The sequence below is a fragment of the Littorina saxatilis genome, linkage group LG8, assembly GCF_037325665.1.
Source record: "Littorina saxatilis isolate snail1 linkage group LG8, US_GU_Lsax_2.0, whole genome shotgun sequence".
In the NCBI taxonomy this organism is placed as follows: Eukaryota; Metazoa; Mollusca; class Gastropoda; order Littorinimorpha; family Littorinidae; genus Littorina; species Littorina saxatilis.
Genome location: NC_090252.1, coordinates 50,284,751 through 50,305,121, shown reverse-complemented (window position 1 = coordinate 50,305,121; position 20,371 = coordinate 50,284,751). Strand labels below are relative to the sequence as shown.

Here is a 20,371-nt window from a genome sequence, read left to right as displayed (position 1 = left end):
CGCACGCGACCACACGCGACCTTGCACTACCTTGCGCGACCTCAAACTAAAGCATGTACATGTAATATTTTATATATATATAGTATCTTCACAACATTATCTGACTTTATACCAAGTTTTAAGTCAAAGAAATTATCAAAACTTGACTAAATGTAAAAAATAACGGAGCGACCCGAACTTCCCAGCGATGGGACAAAGCCTGAAATGGAAACTGGTGAAAATGAAAATGAAATGATTTTTTTGTTGAAAGCTAGAGGAATAGTTATAGGTTATTTTCACCAATCTGAATTAATCAAATCAGCCTTTACCTTTTATGTTCTCAGTTGATTTGATGGTGGTCAATATTTATTGTAACCGGAGCCCTAGAGAGGGTCCGTATCCTCATTAATTGTTCTCAGGGGGAGGCTGAAGATTGCCGAGGAGAGCAACTCTTTATCTCACCTTTACTCTGGCCCTATTGTAATGTAGTCTATGCCTCGCGTTGTGTTCAATACATGTGCCTACAATACTAGCCGACCTCGGTATTCAGAGGAAACCCTGTGTGTTTCTTAGTGATCTAGACTGTGCGTTACATAAATATTGTGATGTGTGTTTTGGATGTTGGAGTTTGCCACGTACAGTACAGTTTTAACAACACATGTTTACAGGACAACAGTCAAGGAGAGGCAGAAGTTACAATACATGACACGAAAGCAAGCTCACACACTCACGTTCGTTCACCGACACACGCATGTTCACGCTCACCGTCTCGTACGTACAGTGATGTTCACCATAACTCATAGGAAACAGTTACAAGGTTTTATTTTACACTATATTACATGAAAAGCAAGTAACAAACCCATCAAACAAAGCACCAAACAATCCTTCAATCAGTCTTACCTAGCGTTTACCCTAACTCCGATTAATAACTATAACACCTACGGCTCCTTTCTTATGTATGCCTATCTCGTTCCTGCTGGCTCTGTTTCATACACAAGACAGACACGGCAACAACACGTAGACTCAACACTGAAAGACAGAACGAACATGCAAACGTTCAGCATTTAAATGCAACGCTGAAAGACGATCAAGCAGAACACACAGCATTTAAATTCAACGCTGAGAGACAACAAACAAGCAAGACACACAGCATTTGTTCAACGCTGAGAGACAACAAACAAGCAAAACACACAGCATGTGTTCAACGCTGAGAGACAACTTGACAAACAAGCAAAACACACAGCATTTGTTCAACGCTGAGAGACAACAAACAAGCAAAACACACAGCATTTGTTCAACGCTGAGAGACAACTTGACAAACAAGCAAAACACACAGCATTTGTTCAACGCTGAGAGACAACAAACAAGCAAGACACACAGCATTTGTTCAACGCTGAGAGACAACAAACAAGCAAAACACACAGCATTTGTTCAACGCTGAGAGACAACTTGACAAACAAGCAAAACACACAGCATTTGTTCAACGCTGAGAGACAACAAACAAGCAAAACACACAGCATTTGTTCAACGCTGAGAGACTGACAACAAACAAGCAAGACACACAGCATTTGTTCAACGCTGAGAGACAACAAACAAGCAAGACACACAGCATTTGTTCAACGCTGAGAGACAACAAACAACGAAACAGAGACAGAGTACACACTTGTGCAGCGTGTAAGAAAGAGAGAGAAAAAGACGAGGGAAAGAGAGCAAGCACTTATTCAGCGCTGACTGACGAGACTCGCAGAGCCGGCCTCTTTTACAGTCTCTCAAAGACTCGGTACTAATCTTCTGTGATAGCTGTGGGCTGGCTGTAAGGGAGGGGATGGGGGTATCTACAGGAAAGGGGGGGGGGTGACTAGAAGGAAGGTGGGGTCACTGAGTACCTGCAACTCTGAGCTAGCAGGGCTCTCCCGCTACATTATTATTAGGCGACACACACGTACTCAATCATCAATTTTGTACATCAACGCCAACAGTGCATGTTGTTGTCCAAAAAATAAAAGATTTGCACTCAGTCCTAAAACTGAATGGTAGTTCAAAGTTAAAGGGGTATTGACCAAAGTGCTTTTGAGGAACAATAAAATACTCCCCCAAAAATAAACACGCAAAAAAAAAAACACCCCACACAAATAAAGAAAGAAGCAAAACAGATTTACAAGGACATTAACTTATGTTCATGGTTTGCTGTTTTTATTTTATTGTGTTTAAAAGCATGCTGATACCGGGATGCAGTATACGTTAAATGTAAATGCTGAATATTTAAATGTGAACGTGACCAGAAAAGATGCATTTCTTTTAACTTAATGGCGCCGTTAAAAACAAAAACTAATTTCTTGGTTACAAAAGCAAATGAACCTTAGTAGTCGATAGTGTAGTACTATTTGTCACTTTATTAGAGGTTGGTTGACTGAGTTACCGACTTCTCCGCTTTAATTCCTTTCAGTTTCAGTTTTCTCTTCACACTTTTCGTTTTCATGCGATACGTACGTGTAACATTTTTCCCGGCCTCGCACATGATGGACAGCATTCATTGGAGCGATATGTTTTCACCGGGTTTTCACAAAATTGTTTTTCATGCCACGCTATTATCGATTACCTCAAAATAAAACAAGTCGCGTAAGGCGAAAATACAACATTTAGTCAAGCTGTCGAACTCACAGAAAGAAGCTGAACGCAATGCAATTTTTCAGCAAGACCGTATACTCGTAACATCGTCAGTCCACCGCTCGTTGCAAAGGCAGTGAAATTGACAAGAAGAGCGGGGTAGTAGTTGCGCTAAGAAGTATAGCACGCTTTTCTGTACTTCGTTTTAACTTTCTGAGCGTGTTTTAATCCAAACATATATCTATAAGTTTTTGGAATCAGGAACCGACAAGGAATAAACTGAAAGTGTTTTTAAATTGATTTCGAAAATTTAATTTTGATAATAATTTTTATATATTTAATTTTCAGAGCTTGTTTTTAATCCAAATATAACATATTTATATGTTTTTAGAATCAGAAAGTGATGAAGAATAAGATGAATGTAAATTTGGATCGTTTTATATAAAAAATATTTTTTTAACAATTTTCAGATTTTTAATGACCAAAGTCATTAATTAATTTTCAAGCCACCAAGCTGAAATACAATACCGAAGTCTGTACCAATACTCTCTCTGTGCCTCATTGTGCTTCTCTCTCTCTCCCCCCCCTCTCTCTCTCTCTAGAGCTCTCTCTCTCTCTCTCTAGAGCTCTCTCGCCCTATATGCCTCTCTCTCTCTCTCCCCCTCTCTCTGAATGTTTGTGCCCCTCTCTCTCTCTCTCTTTCTCTCGCTGTCTCTTTGTTCCTCTCTCTCTCACTTCCTCTCTCTCCTTCTCTGCCTCTTTGTGCCCCTCTTTTCTCTCTCTCTCCCTTCCTCCCTCTCTCTAGAGCTCTCCCCCCCCCCTCCGTCTCTCTCTCTCTCTCCCTCCGTCTCTCTCTCTCTCTCTCCCTCCGTCTCTCTCTCTCTCTCTCTCTCTCTCTCTCTCCCTCCGTCTCTCTCTCCCTCCGTCTCTCTTTCTCTCTGTGCCTCTGTGTGCCTCTCTCTGTCTCCCCCTCTTTCTCTGCCTCTGTGTGCCCCTCTTTTGGGTGTAACTGTCGACGATTAAAGGAAATGACAAACGTAAAATATGTTTGTTTCGATCACGCGGTATCCGTCTGGGGTAATCGATATAAAAACAAAGTAATAAGTCTCAATCTTAGCGTTTGCTTATTTATTTGTCATTACTATATCATTTTGTATAGCGGTGACGATGCCCCCAACAGACATAATTTAAATGAATTGAATTGATATAAAATCTTCTTTTTTTTAAACTCGATAAATGGGGGGGGTTTCCCGCGCTAACTTCATCAGAGAAGAGACAATAACAGGATCGCCGCTTTTGAATTTCCTATTTTCTGTGTAAATTTTTCCACACGTACTTAACTTATTCAGATCTGAGATGCCGATGAGTATAGTGGGGCTCGTATGTTGCAGACGCACTCATAAATCATTCACATCTTGCAACAAACATCATACTTTGTGGTATTGTTCCTTATAATTATTTAAGGGATTTCAGATACAGAGCCACTTCAGAAATCGTTTTTTTTTGTCTTTGATAGGGAATAAAAGGCTGCATTTACAGCAGACGAAATTCGTACCAAAAGCGCTCAGCAGTAAATATTCCCAACTCAGCAAATGTAAAATTCAATGGTTTACCATGCACCAGAAGTTGTCTGCTGATAACACATGCATGACATAAATACTCTTATGGGTATTTTTGTGTTCTGGTATTTAATTTGATCGTTTTTAGAATTTTATATATCCGCAGCATGAAAATTCAAGATGGCGGCCTCCGCAACATTGCGTGTTTTGATTTGAGCGAAAACAACGTTTCTGAAGGTAAGTTTTCAAGAATACGCATCCATTCACCAATGTCACATCATTTTACTGTTTAATTCTCCCCTGGGGTCTGTTATTCATCGGGTGAAACGCTGAAATGCAGAGTAATCTTGCAATAGCTCATCAAGCTGGATTGTGATGATGCTGATAGATCTAGATCTATCTGTTGATTACAAGTAAGGAAATCATGATCGCCACGCTGGTGATTTTAAACAGATTAAACGAACTTTGAATAAAAGGCGAGGAGAAAGAGATTGTTCATGGTATGATAAATGATTAGTCCTGCCTACGTTAAGGACTTCCATAAGGTGGGGAGGGGTAGAGTCAAAAACTGAGTGAGGGTAGGCCAGATAGTAGGATGACCAGCTGGAGATAAAAACACTCCACTCCCCATGTCTTTACAGTGTTGTGATCAAACTTTCAAAGACGGTAGGTAACAGACAAAAGCATACAGTGTATGCTAATCAAATGAGATAAGTGGTTTTGAAAAATGAAGAGGTACCGCTCTTTGAGTTTTACAATTTTGGTTTGTTGCTTGTTTCTCATCCTTTTGCTTATTTTAAGTTGACCGTGCATTGGTGTGAATTTTATTTTTACAGGATATATACAAGAGTTACACCACATGCCGGTTCCTGGGAACAAGCGTTCTGCATTTATTCCGGTGCCACAGAAGGGATCCGATTTCACTAGTACTACTGTATCAAGGTTTGTTACCTAATACATCTTAACAGTAAGATTTTTTTATTTGTATTAATTGGAACATGTTTGCACATCATTTGTAAGCGACCTCTGTGAATTTGATGGGTTTAACGTACGAACCCTCACTATGGTCAACATTCTGTTAGCGACTGTTTGAAGCGAATAAATGTAGCGGTCAGAAAGATTCCAGAATCAGTTGGGTCACTGGAAACTGTGTTTGTTTGTTTTTTAACCTGAAACAGGAAGAATTATACGAATTCATGAAATATAATTTTCTTTCATTTTGGTCTGTTGTGTGAAGACTTGCTAACCCGGCTTTGACAGACTCTCTGAGATAGTAAACATTATTCAAATACATTCAAATAAAAATGTCACTTTTCATCTTTTGTGTGAAGGGTACCACAGGCTGATTTCCTGCACCATGGATGTAGAGGAGGCCAGACAGTCTGCTTCTCATTCCAGCTGTGTTGCGTTTTTTTCTGCTCGTGAAGTGTATTGCCAAAGCCATTGGCCAAGAGAAGTCACCCTGTCTGCCCATTTTGCATAGCCTTACAGGCTGTGACACTATGTCGTTCTTCAATGGTATTGGGGAATCAGAAGGCTTGGGAAGTATGGCAAGCATTTGAAGACGTCACTCAAACTTTCTTCAGGTTGTCTGCTCCTCTTTGTAAGCTGAGTACCACTGACAGGGCAGCACAAGAGCTTTTTGGTGTACATTTGTAGGACAAAACCAGCAACGTACTGGGTGTAAACAGTGCTAGACGGTACCTCTTCAGTAAAAAGAGCTGCCAAATTGACCATAATCCCCTTACAAGTGAGGTGCTGCTTCAGGACATGAGATTGAGAAGAGCCATCTACCTATTAGACTTCCAAACTCTGTGGGCTGGCAGTTCAAGGCTGGAAAGTGGGAGTCATTCTGGACGAGCTTTCAAGAGGTATCCAGCGTGTGCCGAGAACTCATGAGGTGTGCCTGCAAGAAGAGCTGTACAACAAAACGCTGCAAATGCTGCTAAGAAGGACTGCAGAGCACAGCTCTCTGCAAATGTGCTTGCATGCCTGTGAAAACTGTCAGCATCTAAACTGTGCAAAAATATTATTGCACCCATTTTCATACCCCAACTCAAACTTTTATTCCTGTGTCATTTTATTCAAACTGTCTATGCCATTAAAGGCTCGCATCTTCGCTATCTGGCACATTTTTTTTTAACATCATCATTTACGCCGTCAAAATAAGGATACCCTTGACGTGACAAAGAGATGTGACAAAAACTTCGGGTACCTTTTAAAAAGCCGACGACAATTCCTGAGGCACAACTGGGTCACTGTTGTATACGAAGAGAAAGTCAACTTGATTATCCATCCAGAACAGGTTGTTTTATTTCGCCATCTTGCATATTTCTAGTGTTGTGCCATTGTACCTACTGATGTATGTGTCGATCTCACGGATGAGATGTTTATGTGTCAAATTTGAGGGATACCCAAGTCAACTAAAATCCATGTATTTTAGCAATGACCAAGTGGGTTGCGTTGAAACTTTCAGGGATGTGTGTCTACGCACGAGGCGTAGTTCAACCGTTTGAGTACACTTTCAAATCTTCACGAAATAATATTTTAAAAACTGCCACAGGTTTGTTGACTTACATCCCACATATTTTTGACTTCGCATGTATGACAGATGGTTGTTTCAAGTACTGCCAAAGTTTCTTTTGAGTATAGACACTTGCCGGAATGTGCTAGTTGTGTAAACACATGAGAACAAACAACGTTTTCGAAATACAGCGATTATGAATTTTAGTCGACTTTTGAGTTGATACATTACATTTTTATCAGTTTTATTTTGGGGGTACCCTTATTTGGGCGGCGGTCAAATAACCCATGTAAAGGCCACCTTTTATCTTAAAAGTGTTCCAGTTAGCCAAGTTGAGTGCCCTCAATAGCATACATTGAATATAACAGCACAGGAATGAATGTTTTCGTTTTGGTATGAAAATTGGTGCAATATATTTATTTTTGCACAGTTTAGGTAATCCACAAATTCTTCAACCCTGCCACCCACACCGTCCAATCATTCTCTGCACCAACAATACATGTATTGTTTTGTTTAAAAATGTGTTTGTGTTAGTTTCTATTGCAAGAGAATGTCTTGTAGCATCAAAAATGCCTAAATACCCTTTTATTGGCGGCCATTTTGAAAATTGTAAAAAAAACTACTGATTTCTTAATTTTTTCACGGTGGCTCTGTATCAGGTTTTGTTAAGCAAAAGCAAATGTCCATTTACGCCAAATTTGCTGTTAATCACATGAAGTGAAATATGCCTAACATACCCAACCGTTTACACTGGCGGCCATTTTGAAAAATTGTTTAAAAACTACCCATTTTTTATTTTTCGCGATGGCTCTGTATCAGGTTTTGTTAAGCACATAAAACTCTTCATATTTGCTTAATTTGGTGTTTGTTGCATGATTTGAATGATTTTGCAACATAGGAGCCCCACTAGTATGTCACATCGGCTGTTCCCTGAGTCGTAAATGAGTAAGTGGACCAATGCTTAGTGGTCTGCTCTTTTGTCGCGGCTTGTGAAAGCGACACTGTCGCGACCATCTTCCACTTATATACTTATCAAGAGCCAGATGTTTTCCAGTAAACGATTGTGATCTTCAAAGCTTCGCGTGTTCAACACCTACCCGCCACATTGCGCAATACAGCCATAAACAGAATCCGAATCATCCGATGTTGAGAATGAACGAAACCTTGACATTTATGAGAAAATCAATTTCAATTTGGATGAGAGTGATCAAAATTATGCGAGTCAGCAATCTGTTCTGTTTGTCTGTCTGTCTCCCTTTCTCTCTCTCTCTCTCTCTCTCTCTCTCTCTCTCTCTCTCTCTCTCTCTCTCTCTCTCTCTCTCTCTCCCTCCCTCCCTCTCTCTCTCTCCCCTTCCGTCTCTCTCTCTCTCTCTCTCTCTCTCTCTCTGTCTCGCTCCGTCTCTCTCTCCCTCCGTCTCTCTCTCTGTGCCTCTATGTGCCTCTCTCTCTATCTCTCTCTCCCTCCCTCCCTCCCTCCCTCCCTCCCTCCCTCTCTCTCGAGCTCTCTCCCCCTCCGTCTCTCTCTCTCTCTCTCCCTCCGTCTCTCTCTCTTTCTCTCTCTCTCTCTCCCTCCCTCCCTCTCTCTTTCTCTCTCTCTCCCCCTCCGTCTCTCTCTCTCTCCCCCTCCGTCTCTCTCTCTCTCTCTCTCTCTCTCTCTCTCTCTCTCTCTCTCTCTCTCCCTCCCTCCCTCTCTCTCTTTCTCTCTCTCTCCCCCTCCGTCTCTCTCTCTCTCCCCCTCCGTCTCTCTCTCTCTCTCTCTCTCTCTCTCTCTCTCTCTCTCTCCCCTCCCTCCCTCCCTCTCTCTCGAGCTCTCTCCGCCTCCGTGTCTCTCTCTATCTCCCCCTCCGTCTCTATCTCTCTCTCTCTCTCTCTCTCTCTCCCTCCGTCTCTCTCTCCCTCCGTCTCTCTCTCTGTGCCTCTGTGTGCCTCTCTCTCTCTCCCCCTCTTTCTCTGCCTCTGTGTGCCCCTCTTTTTGGTGTAACTGTCGACGATTAAATGAAATGGCATACGTAAAATAAGTATATCTTTACAATGGCCAAAAGAAAAACTGACCTTAAATCGATCTTTTTTTGATCGTAAGATTTCTATGCGGATCTTTCAAATGTAGGCTATGTTTGTTTCGATCACGCGGTATCCGTCTGGGGTAATCGATATAAAAACAAAGTAATAAGTCTCAATCTTAGCGTTTGCTTATGTATTTGTCATTACTATATCATTTTGTATGCGGTGACGATGCCCCCAACAGACAGAATTTAAATGGATTGAATTGAATTAACATCTTTTTTTTTAAAACTCGATAAATGGGGTTTTTTCCCGCGCTAACTTCATCAGAGAAGAGACAATAATAGGATCGCCGTTTTTGAATTTCCTGTTTTCTGTGTAACTTTTTCCACACGTACTTAACTTATTCAGATCTGAGATGCCGATGAGTATGTCACATCGGCTGTTCCCTGAGTCGTAAATGATTAAGTGGACCAATGCTTAGTGGTCTGCTCTTTTGTCGCGGCTTGTGAAAGCGACACTGTCGCGACCAGCTTCCACTTAAATACTTATCAAGAGCCAGATGTTTTTCAGTAAACGATTGTGATCTTCAAAGCTTCGCGTGTTCAACACCTACCCGCCACATTGCGCAATACAGCCATAAACAGAATCCGAATCATCCGATGTTGAGAATGAACGAAACCTTGACATTTATGAGAAAATCAATTTCAATTTGGATGAGAGTGATCAAAATTATGCGAGTCTTCAATCTGTTCTGTCTGTCTGTCTGTCTGTCTGTCTGTCTGTCTCTCTCTCTTTCTCTCTCTCTCTCTCTCTCCCTCTCTCTCTCTCTCTCTATCTCTCTCCTTCTCCCTCTCTCTCTCTCTCTCTCTCTCTCTCTCTCTCTCTCTCTCTCTCTCTCTCTCTCTCTCTCTCTCTCTCTCTCTCTCTCTCTCTCTCTCTCTCTGTCTGTCAGTGTTCATTATAAAAGCTTTAATAACACATTTACTCATGCATGTGTATTCAGCATTGTTTTCACTACGTCACATATATTTGTGTATAATATGTAATATGTAAATATTCATATGTTGTTGTTTTTCTCTACCTTTTTTTCTACGTGAATATCCGTGTAAATATGTGATTAGATTAGTCCCCTCTCTGGGCGAGGGTTGGTGAAAAAAAGCTCGTTGTATTGCTAATGCCACAACCCTCAAAAAATTAAATTTGATTTGATTTGATTTGATTTGATTTGATCTCTCTCTCTCTCTCTCCCTCCCCCTCTCTCGAGCTCTCTCCCCCCCCTCTCTCTCTCCCCCCCTCCGTCTCTCTCTCTCTCTCTCTCTCTCTCTCTCTCTCGCTCCGTCTCTCTCTCCCTCCGTCTCTCTCTCTGTGCCTCTGTGTGCCTCTCTCTCTATCTCTCTCCCTCCCTCCCTTCCTCCCTCTCTCTCTCTCTCCCCCTCCGTCTCTCTCTCTCTCTCCCCCTCCGTCTCTCTCTCTCTCTTTCTCTCTCTCTCTCTCTTCCTCCCTCCCTCCCTCTCTCTCTCTCTCTCCCTCCGTCTCTCTCTCTCTCTCCCTCCGTGTCTCTCTCTCTCTCTCTCTCTCTCCCTCCCTCCCTCTCTCTCGAGCTCTCTCCCCCTCCTTGTCTCTCTCTCTCTCCCCCTCCCCCTCCGTCTCTCTCTCTCTCTCTCTCTCTCTCTCTCTCTCTCTCCCTCCGTCTCTCTCTCCCTCCGTCTCTCTCTCTGTGCCTCTGTGTGCCTCTCTCTCTCTCCCCCCTCTTTCTCTGCCTCTGTGTGCCCCTCTTTTTGGTGTAACTGTCGACGATTAAAGGAAATGGCATACGTAAATTAAGTATATCTTTACAATGGCCAAAAGAAAAACTGACCTTAAATCGATCTTTTTTTGATCGTGAGATTTCTATGCGGATCTTTCAAATGTAGGCTATGTTTGTTTCGATCACGCGGTATCCGTCTGGGGTAATCGATATAAAAACAAAGTAATAAGTCTCAATCTTAGCGTTTGCTTATCTATTTGTCATTACTATATCATTTTGTATGCGGTGACGATGCCCCCAACAGACAGAATTTAAATGGATTGAACTGAATTAAAATCTTTTTTTTTAACTCGATAAATGGGTTTTTTTCCCGCGCTAACTTCATCAGAGAAGAGACAATAACAGGATCGACGCTTTTGAATTTCCTATTTTCTGTGTAACTTTTTCCACACGTACTTAACTTATTCAGATCTGAGATGCCGATGAGTATGTCACATCGGCTGTTCCCTGAGTCGTAAATGATTAAGTGGACCAATGCTCAGTGGTCTGCTCTTTTGTCGCGGCTTGTGAAAGCGACACTGTCGCAACCAGCTTCCACTTAAATACTTATCAAGAGCCAGATGTTTTTCAGTAAACGATTGTGATCTTCAAAGCTTCGCGTGTTCAACACCTACCCGCCACATTGCGCAATTATACAGCCATAAACAGAATCCGAATCATCCGATGTTGGGAATGAACGAAACCTTGACATTTATGAGAAAATCAATTTCAATTTGGATGAGAGTGATCAAAATTATGCGAGTCAGCAATCTGTTCTGTCTGTCTGTCTGTCTGTCTGTCTGTCTGTCTGTCTGTCTGTCTGTCTGTCTGTCTGTCTGTCTGTCTGTCTGTCTCTCTCTCTCTTTCTCTCTCTCTCTCTCTCCCTCTCTCTCTCTCTCTCTCTCTCTCTCTCTCTCTCTCTCTCTCTCTCTCTGTCAGTGTTCATTATAAAAGCTTTAATAACACATTTACTCATGCATGTGTATTCAGCATTGTTTTCACTACGTCACATATATTTGTGTATAATATGTTATATGTAAATATTCATATGTTGTTGTTTTTCTCTACCTTTTTTTCTACGTGAATATCCGTGTAAATATGTGATTAGATTAGTCCCCTCTCTGGGCGAGGGCTGGTTGAAAAAAAGCTCGTTGTATTGCTTATGCCACAACTCTCAAAAAGTAAAATTTGATTTGATTTGATTTGATCTCTCTCTCTCTCTCTCTCTCTCTCTCTCTCTCTCTCTCTCTCTCTCTCTCTCTCTCTCTCTCCCTCTCTCTCGAGCTCTCTCCCCCTCTGTCTCTCTCTCTCCCCCTCCGTCTCTCTCTCTCTCTCTATCTCTCGCTCCATCTCTCTCTCCCTCCGTCTCTCTCTCTCTGTGCCTCTCTCTCTATATATATATATCTCTCTCTCTCCCTCCCTCCCTCCCTCTCCCTCCCTCCCTCCCTCTCTCTCGAGCTCTCTCCCCCTCCGTCTCTCTCTCTCTCCCCCTCCGTCTCCCTCTCTCTCCCCCTCCGTCTCTCTCTCTCTCTCTCCCCCTCCGTCTCTCTCTCTCTCCCCCTCCGTCTCTCTCTCTCTCTCTCTCTCTCTTCCTCCCTCCCTCGATCCCTCTCTCTCTCTTTCTCTCCCCCTCCGTCTCTCTTTCTCTCTCCCCCTCCGTCTCTCTCTCTCTCTCTCTCTCTCTCTCTCTCTCTCCCTCCCTCCCTCCCTCTCTCTCTCTCTCCCTCCCCCTCCGTGTCTCTCTCTCTCTCCCCCTCCGTCTCTCTCTCTCTCTCCCTCCGTCTCTCTCTCCCTCCGTCTCTCTCTCTGTGCCTCTGTGTGCCTCTCTCTCTCTCCCCCTCTTTCTCTGCCTCTGTGAGCCCCTCTTTTTGGTGTAACTGTCGACGATTAAAGGAAATGGCATACGTAAAATAAATATATCTTTACAATGGCCAAAAGAAAAACTGACCTTAAATCGATCTTTTTTTGATCGTAAGATTTCTATGCGGATCTTTCAAATGTAGGCTATGTTTGTTTCGATCACGCGGTATCCGTCTGGGGTAATCGATATAAAAACAAAGTAATAAGTCTCAATCTTAGCGTTTGCTTATTTATTTGTCATTACTATATCATTTTGTATGCGGTGACGATGCCCCCAACAGACAGCATTTAAATGGATTGAATTGAATTAACATCGTGTTTTTTTTAACTCGATAAATGGGGGTTTTTCCCGCGCTAACTTCATCAGAGAAGAGACAATAACAGGATCAACGCTTTTGAATTTCCTATTTTCTGTGTAACTTTTTCCACACGTACTTAACTTATTCAGATCTGAGATGCCGATGAGTATGTCACATCGGCTGTTTCCTGAGTCGTAAATGATTAAGTGGACCAATGCTTAGTGGTCTGCTCTTTTGTCGCGGCTTGTGAAAGCGACACTGTTGCGACCAGCTGCCACTTAAATACTTATCAAGAGCCAGATGTTTTTCAGTAAACGATTGTGATCTTCAAAGCTTCGCGTGTTCAACACCTACCCGCCACATTGCGCAATACAGCCATAAACAGAATCCGAATCATCCGATGTTGAGAATGAACGAAACCTTGACATTTATGAGAAAATCAATTTCAAATTTGGATGAGAGTGATCAAAATTATGCGAGTCAGCAATCTGTTCTGTCTGTCTGTCTGTCTGTCTCTCTCTTTCTCTCTCTCCCCCTCTCTCTCTCTCTCTCTCCCTCTCTCTCTCTCTCCCTCTCTCTCTCTCTCTCTCTCTCTCTCTCTGTCTCTGTCTGTCAGTGTTCATTATAAAAGCTTTAATAACACATTTACTCATGCATGTGTATTTAGCATTGTTTTCACTACGTTACATATATTTGTGTATAATATGTAATATGTAAATATTCATATGTTGTTGTTTTTCTCTACCTTTTTTTCTACGTGAATATCCGTGTAAATATGCCCCTAACAGACAGAATTTAAATGAATTGAATTGAATTATAATCTTTTTTTTTTAACTCGATAAATGGGGGGTTTTCCCGCGCAAACTTCATCAGAGAAGAGACAATAACAGGATCGCCGCTTTTGAATTTCCTATTTTCTGTGTAACTTTTTCCACACGTACTTAACTTATTCAGATCTGAGATGCCGATGAGTATGTCACATCGGCTGTTCCCTGAGTCGTAAATGATTAAGTGGACCAATGCTTTGTGGTCTGCTCTTTTGTCGCGGCTTGTGAAAGCCCGGCGGACACTGTCGCGACCAGCTTCCACTTAAATACTAGTGAACGACGAAGAAGAAGAAGAAGTAAATACTTATCAAGAGCCAGATGTTTTTCAGTAAACGCGTGTGATCTTCAAAACTGCGCGTGTTCAACACCTACCCGCCACATTGCGCAATACAGCCATAAACAGAATCCGAATCATCCGATGTTGAGAATGAACGAAACCTTGACATTTATGAGAAAATCAATTTCAATTTGGATGAGAGTGATCAAAATTATGCGAGTCAGCAATCTGTTCTGTCTGTCTGTCTCTCTCTATCTCTCTCTGTCTTTCTCTTTTTTTTTCTCTCTCTCTCTCTCTCTCTCTCTCTCTCTCTCTCTCTCTCCTTCTCTTTCCCTCTCTCTCTCTCTCTGTCTCTCTGTCTCTGTCTCTGTCTCTGTCTCTGTCTCTCTCTCTCTCTCTCTCTCTCTCTCTCTCTCTCTCTCTCTCTCTCTCTCTCTCTCTCTCTCTCTCTCTCTCTCTCTCTCTCTCTCTTGCTTTATTTTTTGTAAGTTCTTTTTTGCGCTCGTTTGTGGAAACCTAGGGATTGTTCACTAAGATAAGAACAAAAACATTGAATCTGTGACTATTAGTTTATTTTTAACCCGTGCAGTTTGGTAAAAACGAGTTTCTTTACTATGGCCAAAAGAAAAACTGACCTAAATTCAATCTGTTTTATCATTAGATTTCTATGCGGATCTGTCAAATCTATGATGGTCTCGATCACGCGGTACATGATATATCTTGATCAAGTCGACATTTTTAACCACATCGTTTATTTGCCGCTCCAATTGAGTTTCCTCAATGTTCTTTCTTTTCCCATGTCACGCATAAGCATGGCCATTGTTTTTGAAGGTCCTTTATCCGTCCGGGGTAATCGATATATAAAAAAAAGAAAGTAATTAATCTCAATCTTAGCGTTTGCTTATTTATTTGTCATTACTATATCATTTTGTATGCAACGACGATTCCCTCAACAGACCAAGCATCGAGTATCGTTGACATTTGTTAAAGATGTGTTTGTGTAATCACTAGATTGATTATACAAGATGCAGCAATAGTACTGGTTTTGGTTTGTTTGTTGTCTACTCTTTTGTCGCGGCTTGTGAAAGCGACACTGTCGCGACCAGCTTCCACTTAATACTTGTCAAGAGCGAGATGTTTTTCAGTAAACGCGTGTGATCTTCAAAGATGCGCGTGTTCAACACCTACCCGCCACATTGCGCAATATGTACAGCCATAAACAGAATCCGAATCATCCGATGTTGAGAATGAACGAAACCTTGACATAAATTTATGAGAAAATGGATGAGAGTGATCAAATTTATGCGAGTCAGCAATCTGTTCTGATCTGTCTGTCTGTCTGTCTGTCTGTCTGTCTGTCTGTCTGTCTGTCTGTCTGTCTGTCTCTCTCTCTCTCTCTCTCTCTCTCTCTCTCTCTCTCTCTCTCTCTCTCTCTCTCTCTCTCTCTTTCGCGCTCTTTTTTACATTTAGTCAAGTTTTGACTAAAATCTAATGTTTTAACATAGAGGGGGAATCGAAACGAGGGTCGTGGTGTATGTGTGTGCGCGTGTGCGTGCGTGTGTGCGTGTGTGCGTGCGTGTAGAGCGATTCAGACCAAACTACTGGACCGATCTTTATGAAATTTGACATGAGAGTTACTGGGAATGATATCCCCGAACGTTTTTTTTCCTTTTTTTGATAAATACCTTTGATGACGTTATATCCGGCTTTTTGTAAAAGTTGAGGCGGCACTGTCACGCCCTCATTTTCCAATCAAATTGATTGAAATTTTGGCCAAGCAATCTTCCACAAAGGCCGGACTTCGGTATTGCATTTCAGCTTGGTGGCTTAAAAATTAATTAATGACTTTGGTCATCAAAAATCTGAAAATTGTAATTTTTTTTATTTTTTTCTAAAACGATTCAAATTTACGTTAATCTTATTCTCCATCATTTGCTGATTCCAAAAACATATAAATATGTTATATTTGGATTAAAAACAAGCTCTGGCAATTAAATATATAAAAATTATTATCAAAATTAAATTTTCGAAATCAATTTAAAAACACTTTCATCTTATTCCTTGTCGGTTCCTGATTCCAAAAACATATAGATATGATATGTTTGGATTAAAAACACGCTCCGAAAGTTAAAACAAAGAGAGGTACAGAAAAGCGTGCTATCCTTCTCAGCGCAACTACTACCCCGCTCTTGTTGTCAATTTCACTGTCTTTGCCGTGAGCGGTGGACTGACCTTGCTACGAGTATACGGTCTTGCTGCGTTGCATTGCGTTCAGTTTCATTCTGTGAGTTCGACAGCTACTTGACTAAATGTTGTATTTTCGCCTTACGCGACTTGTTGTTTGTTTGCACTTGAAGTTCTTTTTTGCGCTCGTTTGTGGAAACCTAGGGATTGTTCACTAAGATAAGAACAAAAATCTTGAACCTGTGACTATTAGTTGATTATTACCCGTGCAGTTTGTGTAATCAATAGATTGATTATACAAGATGCAGCAATAGTTTTGGTTTTAGTTTGTTTGTTGTTGTTGTTGTTGTTGTTGTTGTTGTTGTTGTTGTTGTTGTTGTTGTTTCAAAACATGCATGGAAAATGATCGTTTTAAATGTTTTGTGTTGTGTTGTTATATTGATGCAAGTGTGCTCGTAGAGGAACTAAGAATTTAAATGAATTGAATTAAATTAAAATCTTTAAACAAAAACTCGATAAATGGGTTTTTCCCGCGCAAGCTTCGGCAGAGAAGAGACAATGACAGGATCGCCGCCTTTGAATTTCCTATTTTCTGTGTAATTTTTTCCACACGTGCTTAACTTATTCAGATCTGAGATGCCGGTGAGTATGTCACATCGGCTGTTCCCTGAGTCGTAAATGATTAAGTGGCCCAATGCCGGCTTGGTGGTCTGCTCTTCTGTCGTGGCTTATGAAAGCGACACTGTCGCGACCAGCTTCCACTTAATACTTGTCAAGAGCGAAATGTTTTTCAATAAACGCGTGTGATCTTCGAAGCTTCGCGTGTTCAACACCTACCCGCCACATTGCGCAATACAGCCATAAACAAAATCCGAATATAACGATAACAGGAGATACTCCGCCCACATTACGGTTATGCTTATACTTAATTGGCTTATTGGCAGTGGTTGGCTTCTTATTGGTCAATCGCAAAGAACTGGGCGGTGCTCAAATCTGTCATTTCTTTTGTTTTCTTTCTTTTTAAGTAAACTACACACAAGCAGTTGTCATTGTTGTTTCATTGGAACGAGCTTAGCATTAGTGCAGAGCGTGCGTTGTGACGTGCACTAAAGATTCACGGATGAAAGTGTTTTTTCGTGGTTTGATTGTGACAAGTCATCGATACAAGGTCATTGTCTGCAGTTCAATAGTACTTCTGGGCAGATCATCAAGATTCAACCGGATAACCAAACCGTAAGTATTTTTGTTTGTTTGCGTGTTTCCTTTTTATTTGGTAGGATCTGTGACATTGATTAAACATGTGTAAACTGTTGAGAATTTAAAAAAAACAAGAAAGGTAAATTCGAACGTTTGACTCAAATACGGTCTTCTAAGTGGAAAAAACCCAAATAGTTTATGACAAAATCTTAGCTCAATGAAATGTTCGGTCGCTCGCTAGGAAGGCGAATTAAGCAATTCAGTTTTTGTCACTAATATATTGTCTCTTAACTTAAAAAACCCGTTGGGTCCATATTTTTGTGACTGTAACGTCAATAACAAACGTTCCAGCATCTTACTTTTCTTGTGTGTTTATTATTCTGAGTTTTGAAACGTTGGCAGTCTTTTTGTTGTTGGATTTAGTTTATGGTAGCCTACTGTTGTTTAGTGTGAAACTTGTTAGTTCTATTTCTTTCCTCATAACTTTAGCACCCCCCCCCCCCCCACACACACACACACACATTTTATTTTGCCTTACGCGATTAGAAGTTTTGTTCGCCGCGCTAGAAAGACGGGACCGACAATGCTTAAAATGTGTCAATTACAATCTTAGCTGAATTAATGTGACAAATATGTACAAAAGTAAAATAAAATAAAAATCCTGTCCATTTATTTTTTTAATGATAATGCGTCCGCAATTATTTTGACATGAAGTTATCGAGAAAAAGCTTCCGCGGCTGCACTTGGTTACGGTACTTTAAAATTCGAAATGACGTAATTGGCTTAGCCATCAAGTTATTGCACCAAATTTCGAACCCAAATTAAAGTGTCATTTCATTTAAACTTTATAATCCAGTCACAAGGCCGTTTACTTAACGATCAGGATCGCCGTTTGTCTTGTCTTGTCTTTCCATTATTGCCCACAATCAGCAGTAGTGATTACTTCGGCACTTGATTTGAGATTCAATTTTACAGGGATAAGACATAACTAGACATAAGATCATCGTTATTGTGCATACAATTAAACAATGGATGGAAAAGTGTGGTCACAAGTTCATCTGCTCTTAAAACAACCAAACAACATATGACAACAGCCTTAAAAAACTAAAATAAGAACAATAAAACAAACAAAAACACGTCAGTGACCGCCGCTCAAATAATTATGGTCGTAAACATGACCTATGAACCTCTGCTGCTATAAGAGGTAGCCTAGCCTACCACTAGAGTTTTCCCTCGTCTGTTGTGGATTTCCCTCGTCTGTTGTGGAACCTGTCAAATGTGACGAGCAACGATAGCAGAAAGGGAGGCTAAGTTTCTATTTGTGTCCCCAGAATAAGTTTCTATTTGGGACAAAGGGAGGCTGCAAGCCGTATTGTTTATATAGCGCAGAGCGACTGGCTGTCCCGACGGCTTTACTATAAATTATGACCTAATTAGCCGATGTAGGTGACCTACATAATGTACAGTTTTAACCTACTTAGTAGTCAGCAAATCTTTTGCGCATATCTGGGCAACCAAACCAAAACTGACAACCAACTGTTGAGACTGTATGGTTTGCAGAACAATAAAACTCCAGGACCCAAAACTGAAAGATTTTGAGTTTGTGTTTTTATATTTAGCGCCAGTTTGTATCAGTGGACACTGATCCTAGAGCTTATATTTAGTTGTAAGCACCGTTTGCGTATTCTGTTCTACAATCACACGTATTTAAAGCAAAATAAACATATGCAGATTCCTGGGTTTTTTTTAAAACCTGCTAGACAAACTGCTGCAGTATTTGGTTACTCGCAAGGCAAATCAGTTATGTAGTCTATACGTAACTATAGCTCAGTTGACTCAGTTGATTCACTGTCTTCCGGCTGAACCGAAAGTCCCAACAACTGATACGCCGACACAGCCGCCGAGCTGAGCGGCTGTTATTTTTGTGGCATTCAACATATCTGCCAGGGTAATGCCCACCACAATCACCCGCCTCCCCCCCCCCCCCCCCCTCCGCTGTCCGCCTCCTTGTGAGTATGAAATGACTTGGAATAACAGGCCGTGAAAAGTAGGATATGCGCCGAAATGGCTGCGATCTGCTGGTCGATGTGAATGCGTGATGTATTGTGTAAAAAATTCCATCTCACACGGCATAAATAGATCCCTGCGCCTTGAGTCCGAGTCTGGAGATACGCGCGCGATATAAGACTTCATATATATATATATTGATGTATATATGTGAACAAAATGCATTCCGAGCATTCATCGGTACAGTTCATTCCGTGACACCATGCAAAGGGATCTGATATGCCTTTTTACATGCTTACTATGCAGGTTCTGCAAATTTGGGGGCTTAAATCAATGTATGAATTTGATCTGAATAATGAATTTAACACGTTAACAATTACCCTTCCAGTTTCAGGAAGAACATACACACTACACAGGATAAGTTTTTCAATTTTTGTGTGACCTACACCCAACAGTCATGAATTGACAGAAAATCAGTCAAGATTCAGAATCATTTGTTTTACATCGTCGCCTTAATGATGATAATATGTTTACACTCGGTTAAAGAAATTTTTGTATAAGTATCTTGGTTGCCTAAAGGCGTGTTTCCATAACGCAATGCGATGGCGGCACGATGGTTGCGGCGAGGTGGCGGCAGCGTCAAAACCCATTGCAACAGTAGTATGAAAGAACGCGTGTTTCCATTATAATTATATGTGCGATTTGCTAAGTCAAAATTGTTTGCATGTTCACTTTTGACTCGCCTGCCTGAATAACCTGTGTCTGTTCGGCCGGCCGTGAACAAAAAGGGTTTGATTTTCAGTAATGACCTCACTTTCTACCCACCTATGTTGACAAATTATTTTTTTAGCCGAGACCAGCCTGAGCGGATATATATCCGTACCTGGTCATATAGAGCCATATGAGTGGGTACGGATATATCCCTGCCTGAAAGACAATGAGTTAAATCTCGTCAAATATTGGGGCCACAGCGGGGTTATAGAAATTACACGTTGAGGTTATCTCAGATGGTTTTAAAGTTATACTTTTAAAACTGTCCACACTTGTAGGGTTTGATTATATCCCACCTTGACCTAAGATTGATTGGCCCTCGTCAAGTTTTGAGGACACTGGGGTTAATTTTAATTCATAAAACATTATATCAGGCGTCTTTGAAGCTAGAGTTTTCAAATTTCAAGGGTTTAATAATCTGCTATCATGACCCTAATTTGGTTGACCCCATCTCCCCCCTCCCCCCCCCCCTTCCCCCTTTTGCAAAAGT

General features: G+C 41.3%; 1 protein-coding gene across 1 annotated transcript in view; it reads left to right on the top strand.

Annotated features, from left to right (window-relative positions):
* Positions 1–20,371, top strand: part of LOC138973773 (low-density lipoprotein receptor-related protein 2-like) — an 87,593-nt gene that overhangs the window by 27,375 nt on the left and 39,847 nt on the right. The window lies entirely within an intron of this gene.